Consider the following 12368-nt stretch of genomic DNA (forward strand, 5'->3'; position numbering starts at 1 on the left):
ACTCTCTCCTCAGCCTGGGAAGCTGCACAGCTGTGCAAAAGAGTGTGTGTGTGTGTGTGTGTGTGCATTTAGGGATTTGAGGGGGGCTGTCACGTGACCCATTGAGGAATGCAAGGCCTTGTGTGCGCGCGCGGGGGTGGAAGGGAGGACCAGGGAGGCTCTCTTTGCAAGCCAGGCTCCCATCCTTTTTCTCTCTCCAGACTGGCAGCTGGGAGGACCAATGGGAGGATGGGTTGGCTCTACACTCCCTCCAATCCCAGGCAGCCTCAGAGCCCCAAAGCCACCGCCTCCTCCTGATTTGGGGCAGCCTTCATGCTTTGAGTGGAGATGCTGGGCTGCACTTGGAGAGCTGCACCAGGGACTTGCCAACGCAGCAGCAGCAGCAGGAGAAAGGAAGGCGAGGGAGGCCAGGGCTGGTGGCTGGGGCTCAGAAGGTACTCCTACTCTTCCAGGCTTCCCATGAAGCCTTCATAATAATGTCCCCTGATTTCTTTTCAGGAGGCTTTGCTGGGCTGGAAGGGGAGGCTGAGCCAGGGCACTTCTTGGGGCTGTGAGGAGGGAAAAGGCGCGCTGCTGGAGGGAGAAGCCGGAGAAAGGAGAGAGAAAGCTCTCTGGGGAGGAAAGTTTGGGGACTTTTGGGGGGCACTTGGAGGCATTGGCTGCTTCCCTTTGCCACAACCGCAGTGCAACACTCTAACAGCCCTGGCATCCTTTGGGAAGGAGGATGCCAAGAAAGAGAAGCAGAGGGGAAAGAGAGACAGAAAGAGAGACCTCCCTCAGGAGCCACCCTCTCTTGGCCAGGCTGACCAGGCACCATCCTATTTCCCGGACCTGTCCTCCATTTCAGCCTTCTGTCCGGGAGGAATTTCCCACAAGGTCCTCCATTTGGAGCAGGACTCAGAAGCCCGGATTGAGATGTCTGTGAGTGCTCTGGGCTTTTCTTTGGCCATGTCCTGCATCTTGAGTGTCCTACATTCTGCAGTGACTTGCCCTCCTTTGCTGCCATGAGGACATCTGGTCTCCCTGCAGGTGTGTCCTCACCACAAAGGAGGACAAGGCACAAGACTGTCTTGATTCCCACAGATCCCAACGCTAAATGGAGGACCTTCAAGAGAAAGGACCCAAGAAAAACGAAAAACACTGGCAGGAATATAAATGGAGGCGTCTTCGTTGCTGCTCCAAATGGAGGACGTTTGGGGATTCCTCCTGGACAGAAGGTTGAAATGGGGGAGATATCCTGGAAAGGAGGACCACCTCTGGGCACACTCCAGGAAAGGGGAAAGTTCAGCTGTGTTTGTGGCCTTTTCTACCTTCTCTTCTCCTCTGTTTTCCTCCCCTGAACCCTTCCCTGGGAGCCAGAGGGCTGGGAGTGGGTGGGGAGGCTTTGCTGGATCCAGCCAGGGGAGATGTCATGGCCAAAAAATGCACATCAGTGCACCAGAGAGATGCCAAAGGCAGAGCACTTTTGGTAGTGGGTTTTTTTGTTTTGCTCAGCAAATCTCATCAGAAATTAATGTCAGCGTGTGGGTGTTGGAGAGAGGGAATCCTGCTAGTCTTTCTTTCTTTCTGACTTAAAACTCGGAATACTGTGGGCCCTTGTTATCCAATGGGGTTTGGTTCCAGGATCCCCCGGGGATGACCAAATCCAGGGATGCTCAAGTCCCATGAAAGAATAATGGCAGAGCAAAATGGTGTCTCTTATATAAAATGGAAAATCAAGGTTTGCTATTTGGAATTTAGACTTTTTTTGTGAATATTTTTAATCCATGGATAAAACAATCCGTGGATAAGGAGGGCCGACTGTATTTAATTTGGGTTAGTTTTAATAAAACGTCTGATTGTCTGGGTTTGAATTTCAGCTGCACTTCTCTCTGGCTTAAATCTAACACAAAGCTGGGTGGACTTCATCTTATCGATATCAGTGGGTTTAAGACAGTGGTTCCCAATATTCCCAATATTGTCTTGATTCCAACAGGATTTGCATACCTGGAGTATAATCCAGCCAGAAATGCTTCTGCACTGGTTCCCAAACTTTGGTCCTCCGGATGTTTTGGACTTCAACTCCCAGAAGCCCCAACCAGCTTGGCCAACAGTCAGGGATTCTGAGAGTTGAAGTCCAACATACCTGGAGGACCAAAATTCAAAGGTATAGCTGTGTTAGTCTGTAGAATCAGTATGCAGAGAGATTTTGTAGCAGCTTTGAGACTAACTGAAAGAAATAAGTTGGCAGCATGAGCTTTCGTAGACAAGTCTACTTCCTCAGAACTACCGCAGAAGCATTTCTGTCTGGTCCAGGTATGCGGGTCCCATTGGAATCAAGACAATATTATGTATGTTTATTTAGGAAGAGTTTGTTAATTCTGAGTAAACTTCTGTTGGATGGGGTTGGTACCCACTCCCCTCTGGTCAGGAGCACATCCATATAGCCACTGTATTTCCTATTGCCACATATGGGTGTGAGAGCTGGACAGTTAAGAAAGAAGATAGGAGGAAAATCAATGCATTTGAGATGTGGTGCTGGAGAAGAGTGCTGAGGATTCCATGGACAGCTAAAAGGATAAACAAATGAGTCCTAGAGCAGATCAAGCCAGAAATATCCCTAGAAGCCAAGATGAGAAGACTTAGACTGTCATACTTTGGACACATCATGAGAAGGCATGAATCATTGGAAAAGACAATAAGGAAAGGTGGGGGGAAGTAGAAAGAGTTGAAGGCCACATGCTAGATGGATGGGCTTTATTAAAGAGGCCATGAATATGAGTTTGCAGGAGCTGGGCAGAGCAGTAGAGGACAGGAGAGCCTGGAGATGTTTCATCCATAGGGTCGCCAGGGGTTGAGATTGGCGTGAAAGCAGTTAACAACAATAATTGTGCATGTATCCTGATACCTGAATTACTGGAATCATAAAACTGATAATGACCTGGTCACAAACAAAAAAGGTTATGATGAACAAACCAGAGAGATTGTATGGAAAAGTCTTGATTCTATAAATGTGAAGACAGAGAAAATGGGGAAGTTATTAATTTTTTTGCATACTACATTAATGAAGGGAAGTACAAATATTAAGGAAGTGAATTTAAGATAACTAAATATCTAAGAAACAACTTCAGAAATATGGAATTTATTGTGAAAGATAATTTATTAATGTAAATATATACTTATGTTTTATTATTATTTTGTATATAAAAAGAAAGAAAAAAATTACTGGCATCCTCAACAATTTACATGTGTTTATTGCAAGGGGGGGGGGGTCCTTAGGCTTCCAGCAGTATGTGAAATTTGTTCAAGAAGGTTTGCATTCTGTGTGAAGGAAACATGAATACTTTTTCATTCACTTGCCACGTTTCTCTGTGTTGTAGTGATATGCCAAACTGCAGCAGCACTGAAAGCTGCTGTGCTGATCTCTTTGTATAGAATATGTTGCTGAGGCCCATGCCAGCAGTCCTGTTTGATACTAACCCCTCTTCTCATTTCAAATCGGCTGGTGATGACAAATTATTGATGTGGCTTGAAGATAGCTGCCCTCTGGGATATGCACAAATTTGAGGCAACCTCGGATCAAGCATCTCTAATCTGGAATAAACATAATATTCAGTATAAAATTTATAGGGTGGAATATTAACTTTCTGTCTGCTCTCAGTTTTTTCTGTTTGGTGAAGTCTCTAAATTTGATGGATTGATATCCTGCCTTTCCCCCCAAAATGAAACTCAAGACAACTTACAATGTAAATTAAAACAAAAAGCCTGGCACAGTATGAGAGAGAACAGTTTAAACAGCATTAAATAGTCAATCCAATGAAAACATTAGTTTAAGTCATTAATTTAAAACAATTATAACACATAAAGCACATTTAATTAGTATAAATATTAAATCCTGTTGCTTGCACTTGTTGAAAAGGATGTCTGTCTGTACCTGGGCAAAAGTCTTAAAGAGGCTGATGGATTTCCACTCCATCTGGCTGAATTTGGTGTTTCCATGAGAGTAGAATTCAGAGACATAGCAGTGTTAGTCTGGAATATCAGTATGCAAAGGGATACTGTAGCACCTCTGAGACCAAAACTGAGTGAAAGAAGTTGTAGTCAAAACTTTCGTAGACATGGGCCTCATTCCCACTTACAGATAAATCGCTTTACAATCCGAATCAATGGATCAGTTTGGCAGCAGAGCATGATTCACACTATATTTGCCCGAATCACATTTGCTTGCTGCATAATAAAATAAAATAACTCACTTGTGGTTCACATTGACTAATGAATCGATTCAAAATGGACCTGCTCCAGATGGCCAAAGGGCAAATTTAAATTGATTCCAATCCGCATCTGGTTTACACTTGTGCAGAATCCATTTATCCAAAAAGACGCAGAAAAAATCAGCATCAAAAAGATGCAGGTTAAAAGGGCCTAGCACATGGCCCTTCTCTCTAAATTGCTTCAGCAATTTGGTTCAAGTGTGAACCAGGGTCATTTAAACCAGTTCAAACCGATTTGCGATCCGGTTTAAAAGGTAGTGTGAATGAGGCCTTGGTCTACTTCCGCAGATACATTAATTAGTCTTGACAGATGGTCACCTAACTTCCATTTAAAAACCTCCAAGGAGACTCCACCGCTCTTAGTGTCAGGAAGTTCCTCTTAATGTTGAGGCGGAATCTTTTCTTGTACTGTAGTTTGAACTCAGTGGTCTTAGTCCTATTCTCTGGAGCTGCAGAAAATAATTTTGCTCCATCTTCAGTATCACATCCCTTCAAATATTTAAACAGGGCTGTCATAGCACCTCTCAACCTTCTCTTCTCCAGGCTAAACATACCCAGCTCCCTAAGCCGCTCCTTGTAGGGCATGGTTTCCACACGTTTCACCATTTTGATCACCTTCCTCTGGACATGGTCACAAAAGTTGTGATTTCTCTCCCCCACCCCCATAGAACTGAGATCCCATAACCATATGAAGTGGTGGCTCTGGTGAAGTAGGCCACTCGCATGAATGGTTTTTCTAGCTGCTGGAGTAACTTTCCAAAATGAATTTGCCCCCAGAGTTCAGTGGATTTACTATCCAGTGCTCATAAAGCTCCATAGTCATAACTTTGTAAAGGCTACAAATCAATTTCTCTAGTTACATCACCTTTGGATTCAAATCAGGAAAAGATAACAAAGTGATAATATATAATCAGAGACAACACTCTTCTAATTTTGACTCATTAACCCTTGGCCACTAATAATTGTTTGCTGTCCCTGAAACATAAAGATTTTGCTTCTAAACAACAACTGCTAATCTAACTCTAAAAAAGGATGTTTTAAATCACCAAACTTTTCTATTTGAACTATTAATCCAAATGACTTGGAAAAAATGACCTTACACTTCTTCAAACTCAACTTGGGAAGATTTTTTTTAAAGTACAACAACCAGCCATTCCTCCAGAATATGGTCCAACTATCCTGTGAGGAACAGTCCAGTTCAGGACACCACAGTTTAAAAAGGATGTTGACAAGCTGGACTGTGTCCAGAGGAGGGTGACTAAAATGGTGAAAGGTCTGAAAACTATCCCCTATGAAGAGTGACTTAGGTTGCTGGGTATGTTTAACCTGGAGAAGAGAAGGTTAAGGTTATTGCCCTGTTTAACTATTTTAAGGGTCGTCATAGTGAGGATGGAGCAAAATTGTTTTCTGCTGCTCCAGAGAACAGGACATGGAACAATGGATGCAGGCTACAGGAAAAGAGATTGCACCTCAATATTAGAAGGAACCTCCTGACAGTAAGAGCTGTTTGACAGTGGACGACACTCCCTTGGAGTGTAGTGGAGCCTCTGTCTTTGGAGATCTTTAAACAGAGGCTGGATGGCCATTTCTTGGGAGTGCTTTGATTGTGAGTTCCTGCATGGCAGGGGGTTAGACTGGATGGTGCTTGAGGTCTCTTCCAACTCTGATTCTAAGGGGCAGATGCTAGGACTGGGTAGCCATTCTTCCCAGCTTCCCCCATCATTTCTGTCTCACTCACAGTCGAACAACTCATCCAGTGTCTCTTAAACTAGCCTGTTGCCCTCACACAATTTTCTATTGAGGGGGTCAGTGTTGAAGTAAAAGTCATCTGCCAGCCCAGTCAGCTTCTTTATGTAGAATAGGGAAATGCACAATATTGCCCTTTGTCTTGAGCCACAAAATGTCTTTGCTGGCCTTGTTCACAAGGTTGATCTTGGTGAATCTGTCAGACTAGAGTACTACTTTGTCTTTTTCCGTTAGTTCACAGAAGCTATTCGTATGTGAAATCTTGTGAAGTCCTATTTGTTGGCTGCATTGAGGTGTAATGCAAAATCTTAGTTCAGTTATCACTTCTTAGGCATACGAAGTGAAGTTCAGAAGCATTTGTTTCTGTTTTCAGTTTTGGATTTACACATAATTGCGAATTGTAGTTAGTTGAAAACTTGTCGAAACATCAGCTGTCCTTGTAGCCTTAAAATACTCCTGTAAATACAACATTGTTATTATCCTAAAACGAAAGATGGAACGAGGCTGAGAAACAGTGGTTTATGTAAAATGTTAATGATGAATTCAAGATTTGACTCAGAAACTTTGTGATTCACAAGTCACAGCTCTTCCATACTGCAGAAATAAAGCAGTTTGATACCATTTTAACTGTCACGGATCCATCCTGTGGAATCTTGGAATTTGTAGTTTGGTGAGATTGTCAATCTGGTCTGTCACATAGGTCTGTCACATCGCCAAATTACAAACACCAGGATTCTGTAGGACAGAGTCATAGCAGTTAGTGGTGTCAAACAGTTTTATTTCTGTGGGGTGGATACACCCCTGTCTCTTAGCTGTTATGATACACTAATATTGATTAACATATAAAAGTGAGAATATTATTTTACAAAGTAGAAATGTATTTTATGCTGCTGTGTTTTTTCGGTTGTTTGTTGTATTGCCTATAGTTTTCATTGTAATGGTTTAGTTATTATTTCTTGTTGGTGCTGCAAGCTCTATGGTATTTTGTTGATTACCTACTGCATCAAGTGACAGAAAGACAGGCTATAAAGGCATTAGATCAGGATTAGGCCACCTTGTGTCCTCCAGATGTTTTGGACTACTGTGCCAAGTATGGCCAATAATAAGGGGTTACCCCTGCTTCAGATAAATGTAGTATTTTGGGAGGGTCCTGATTTTGTGATTCACTGTAATAATATTGAACATGAATAAAAGCATTGTCCATGAGTTATTTATCTGGATCACTGCATATATCCACACTTTCCCAATCTGGCTCTCTCCATAGGTTTTAGATTTCAGCTTCTTTTATTCTCAGCCAGAATTGGCTGGAGACAATGGAAGCTGCAGGAACACACCTGCAGGGAGCTGGATTGAAGAAGGCTGATATATGCTCATCCTCACAGGGAGTTAAGAGTGTAGATGCATTCAGGCTTTCCTATGCCCATCTTGTGCTGGGATAGTTCTTTTTTTAAAGAACTGAGACTGCTTTGTTAAGATATCCCTTCTTGAAAACTCATTGCTTATTTCAGTGTTCAGAACAGTTAAAAACTCCCAGAATGCCTATATAATTAAGGCTTAAGGGAAAGAAAAGCACCCTTTGTACGAAAAGCAGTGGGATCCAAGGTTTAAAATTCCAGCTGGGCAGAGTTGCAGTTATATATTCAGTATTAAGCTGTATCTGTCCTTCCTGATATTCTGCACTACAGCTCCTATGATTCCATAGTATTGGCCATGTTGACTGGAGCTGATGGAACCTGAAACCCAAGAACAGCTAGAGGGGCAAGCTTCTTTGGAGGATTTTAAACAGAAGCTGGATGGCTATCCGTCAAGGGTGCTTTGATTGTGTCTTCCTGCCTGGCAGGGGTTTGGACTGGATGGCCCTTGGAGTGTCTTCCAACTCTGTGATTCTGAGATTCTCTGGTCCTGGTGTATTTAAAGTGAATTTGTGTTCATCTATCATTTTATTTATGTTGGACTGCTTTTGACATCTTAAAATTCTTTGCTGTCCTTTTTTGTTTTTGTTGTTGTTGCTCCTTCAAGTAGTTTCTGACTTATGGCCACTCTTAAGTAGAACCTACCATGGGGTTTTATTTGCAGATTTTTTCAGCAAGGGTTTGCCATTGCCATCCTTGTTTTAGCCCAATCTAAATAATGTGGTGTCATCAGCAACCTTGTCTGCTTGACTCCTCACTCAAATTCCAAATAATTACAAAAAAAATATTGGTCCCAATAAAGATTGGAGGGAGACACAATTTACATGCCTCTACTGCAAGAACTGCTCAATTATTCTTATTTGCTGTTTTCTATTTCTTAATCAGTTGCTGTTCCACGAGAGGGTCATTCCTCTTCTCCCATGACTGTTAGGTTTTTTCAGCTGCCTTTGATCCTCCAGGTCAAGAACATCCTTATTGTTTTGGATATTTTCAAGTTCAATTAACATTCCAGCCCTTATTTAAAGAATAATATGGAATTCTAAATACTGGAGGAGAGCAAGTGAGGGCCATCACCTCCATGTCCCTGGGAAGCTTAAAGGAACATTTGCTAAACTGCTGTTGAAAAGACTGAATGCAGCTGTAATTTAGCAAGATAGTATACATCATGAAAGCAATATAATTTTTTTTTTTGCTAGCCTGGAGCAGCAAGCCCTTTCAGATTAGCACATGTTATGTTCAGATCTGTATGTATCCATTTTGTCTTGTTTGCTGGGTAACGAGCAACCACTCACTCCCATTGTATCCTCCACATCCAGATGACTCGCACAAGTTCACTAGATAGACTGTTGTTGTGTGCCTTCAAGTCATTTCTGACTTACAGAAACCCTACGGTGAATCTAACACAGGGTTCTCTGAGACGAAGTACAAACACTCGTTCCCCAGAGACATTATTTACAAGTTTAGGTCTAGACTATCTGAGAAATCATATCTCCCCATATGAACCAGCTACAACCCTAAGATCCTCAGGAGAAGGCTTTCTGTAAGTCCCGCCACCATCACACGCTTGCTTGGTGAGGACACGTGAGAGAGCATTCTCAGTGGCTGTTCCCACCCTATGGAACTCCTTCCATGGGATGCTAGACTGGCCCCCTTGCTGCTGGCCTTTCACCGGCAGGTAAAAACATTCTTATGCAAGCATGCTTTTTAAAATCATAGAGGACTGGTTTTATGGGAAGAGATGTCTTAGATTATGTTTTTAACTTTTGTATGCTTGAAATGTTAACCTTGTAGTGTTTTAATTATTTTTAAAAATTCTGTTTTAATGTGCTTCTCTGTTGTGAGCCGCCTTGGGTCCCATTTTGGGATCAAAAGGCGGCATAGAGATAAAATAAATAAATACAATTTATTTATTTATTTATTTATTTATTTATTTAATACCCCATTCTCTAGAAATGCTCTCAGAGCAGAAGACATGTCTTCTCCACACAGCTTCAAGTGTCCCTTCACCCACCCAAAAATGTTTTTTCCCCTGCTACCTCTTCTCTCACTCCATCTGATGAAAAAAGCAGGAGCAGCAGTGCAACTCCAACCTGTTAGCCAAGTCCCAGCAAACCTTAAGCAGGGTGCAAATTTGAAAGCTCCTTTTTGCTGCCACTTCTCCCCCACCACCATATGCTCTAACTCTTTGCTCCAGTCATCCCAAGATGATTCCTCTCTGAGCTCAAGCCACAGAAGTGATGCCCTGTGCCCAAGCCTCACACGTTTCCCAATTGCCATTGCTAGCAGTTAGGGGGTGAGTTCACATGGACAGGCAAAGAGTAGAAGATAGCACCACACAAAATGGTCAGTGAGATGCCAACTACTTCCACATGTGGTGGACATGCAAGGTTGCAAATGAGTTTTGGGAAGCAATCCACAAAAAAATCCAGGATACCTTTCAACTAAACTTTGAAAAAAATCCCAAATTATTTTTATTAAATATCACAGAAGAACTAGAAGGGAAACTGAACCAAGACCAAATAGGGGATATGCTATATATGATTACAGCAGCCCATTTAATTTTAGCAAAGTATTGGAAAGGAAGAAATCCCCACATGTTAGAAGACTGGTTAACAATGATAAATTGGAGCAACAATTTCAAAGGAAATGGGGGAAAAAATCAACAAAGTTTGGAACCTAGCCTAAAAAGGGCAAGGAGCCCTATTTAGACGTATATAAGGACCAGCAATATTGAAAGGAAGATGTATAAGAATGAGACTAAAATTAGAGATATATATGAAACTATATATATATATATATATATATATATAACAACATATATATTGTACAAAAAAGAATACATTATTATTTTAAACAAAGAAGAATATATATGTATGTAACAAATAAATGTGGAGAAGCTTTGAATGGAAAGGTGAAATCAACTCCCTCTGGTATAGTTGTTTAAGTTCTTTTTTAAGAAATTGCTTTTGCTCTTCTCTGCTACAACCATAAGATGTTACCAGAGTTGTTAGTGATGAAGGAAGAGAAAACTCTGAATATTATAAGAATGTTGTATTTTAATAATAATAATAACAACAATAATAATAAATTGTAAAAAAATGATCAGTGAGGCTGTGTTGTGGTTTTTAAGGGACCCTGAAAAGAAGTTTCATGCAATCCTCATCCCTACCATGGTCCTAAAGGCCACTGGTCCCCTTGTCTTTCTTGTACACCAATACCTTTACAGAAGGACTCCCTGTCACCCCCTTTTCCCCCCTCACTGCCCCCCTACTGCCCCACTTTTCCTTCACTGCCCCTTGGAACCTTCCACCACCCTCAAAGCATGGGGGGGGGGAATACGGCCCACTTTGGGAATCACTGCTGTAGATGATTTACTACTCAAAATACGGTAGCTTTGGGCTTAATAGTATAGAAAATTTACCAGTACTTGAGGTTTACTGGGCCTATTGCTTTCAATATGTAGCGGGGAATATCTGTAGATGTTGAAATAATCAGCAATCACAAGCAACCTCTTTCACAGAAAAAATGAAAGCAAGATAGTGAACCAGATTTTCAGTTTTCTTAATTGTCATCTCAAGTGGTTAGGGAAAACCTCTGCTTCTCACAAAGTGGGAGAGTTAATGATAAGTGGGATGAGAGGTGGGAGTTTGGATGGGAATAGTAGGGGGGTGTAAAGGATATTTGCAGATTTTCTCCTTGATGAGAAAAGGGGGTTTGACATGTTGTGATACTCCATCTAAAATAGTGATTCCCAAACACTGGTCCTCCAGGTGTTTTGGACTTCAGCTCCCAGAAGCCTCAGCTATCTGGCCTGTGGTCTAGGATTCGGGAAGTCGAAGTCCAAAATATCTGGAAGGCCAGTTGGGGATCACTGTTCTAAAAGATGGTGAACTACTGCAAGATTTTTTTGTATTACACTCCCTTCCTTTTTTTTCAGCTGCATCAACTGAAAAATGGTATGCTTTCTGGAGAAAATTATAACTTGTGCAAAAAATCTTCCATGAAATTCCATGAAACAGTCTCCACAAGTGAAAAATAATTGGAAAATGTACAAAATTTTCATGAATTTTTTGTAGATTTTGACATTTTTGTTGCGTGTAAGAGTGAAATCACTGAAGATTTATATCCATTTGAAATTGCCAAAATGTCATCATGCCACTAGAACAGATCAAATATGAGCAAATTAAATACCCAAAAGCAGGACCTTTAATCCACTACCCTAATTAATTAACCTTCTTTATCTACAGTCCTCTGTATCTGCAGATTCTTTATCCATGGATTCAACCATCCAAAGCTTGAAAATTTTACATACATATATATGTATATATACTCCAAAAAGCAAACCTTGTTTTTGTCATTTTACACAAGGGACACCATTTTACTACTCCATTGTATATGTACTGGGACTTAAGCAGCCATGGATTTTGGTATCCATGAGAGCAAACCTCAGTGAATGCCAAGGACACACTGTATATTGCAAAATCTATAGACAGAAAGTGTCTGCCCTTTCTGGAACTGTTGAAACAGAGACAGCTCTCTCTCTCTCTCTCGGACTGATGACACCAGTAGAAAAATAATAACATTACATTGTTCTCTGTGCGTGTGCAAGTTCACATGCCACCAGGGAGAAATAACTTGAGATTGAGCTGCTCTGTCTGGTAAGAATTCTCTCCAGCCCAAGGATGACTAAAATGTTGGACATTTGCTTCTCCTTTGCATGTCAAACCTAAGCACACTGTAAAAATGATAATGTTGGATCTAACTAAAAGGACATTGAAAGTCCAGCCTTATGTTTTAATATTAAGCTGGATGCCCATGGGAAGCCCATATGCAGGACAGGGGTGCAAGAGTGCTCTTCCTTACCACTTTCCCAGCAAGTGTTATTCAGAGAGACTGCCACACTCCTCACATCATCCAGTCTGCAGAATCTGAGTCCCAGATGCTTGAATGGCCTCCAGCC

General features: G+C 41.5%; 1 protein-coding gene across 4 annotated transcripts in view; it reads left to right on the forward strand.

Annotated features, from left to right (window-relative positions):
- Nucleotides 1–346: 346 nt before the first annotated feature.
- The window catches only part of ARHGEF10 (Rho guanine nucleotide exchange factor 10), a 132061-nt gene continuing 120039 nt past the window's right edge, over nt 347–12368 (forward strand). For 3 of the 4 annotated variants that reach the window (XM_089531073.1, XM_089531075.1, XM_089531076.1), the window contains exon 1: nt 347–434. The gene's annotated coding sequence lies outside the window, so the exon portion shown is untranslated. Of the gene's footprint in view, nt 435–11423; nt 11457–12368 lie in introns of those variants that run through there. The other variant, XM_089531074.1, reaches the window with a different exon arrangement.

The sequence above is a fragment of the Sceloporus occidentalis genome, unplaced genomic scaffold (assembly GCF_023333645.1).
Source record: "Sceloporus occidentalis isolate IW3139 unplaced genomic scaffold, rSceOcc1.0.p SCAF_6, whole genome shotgun sequence".
Taxonomy (NCBI): domain Eukaryota; kingdom Metazoa; phylum Chordata; class Lepidosauria; order Squamata; family Phrynosomatidae; genus Sceloporus; species Sceloporus occidentalis.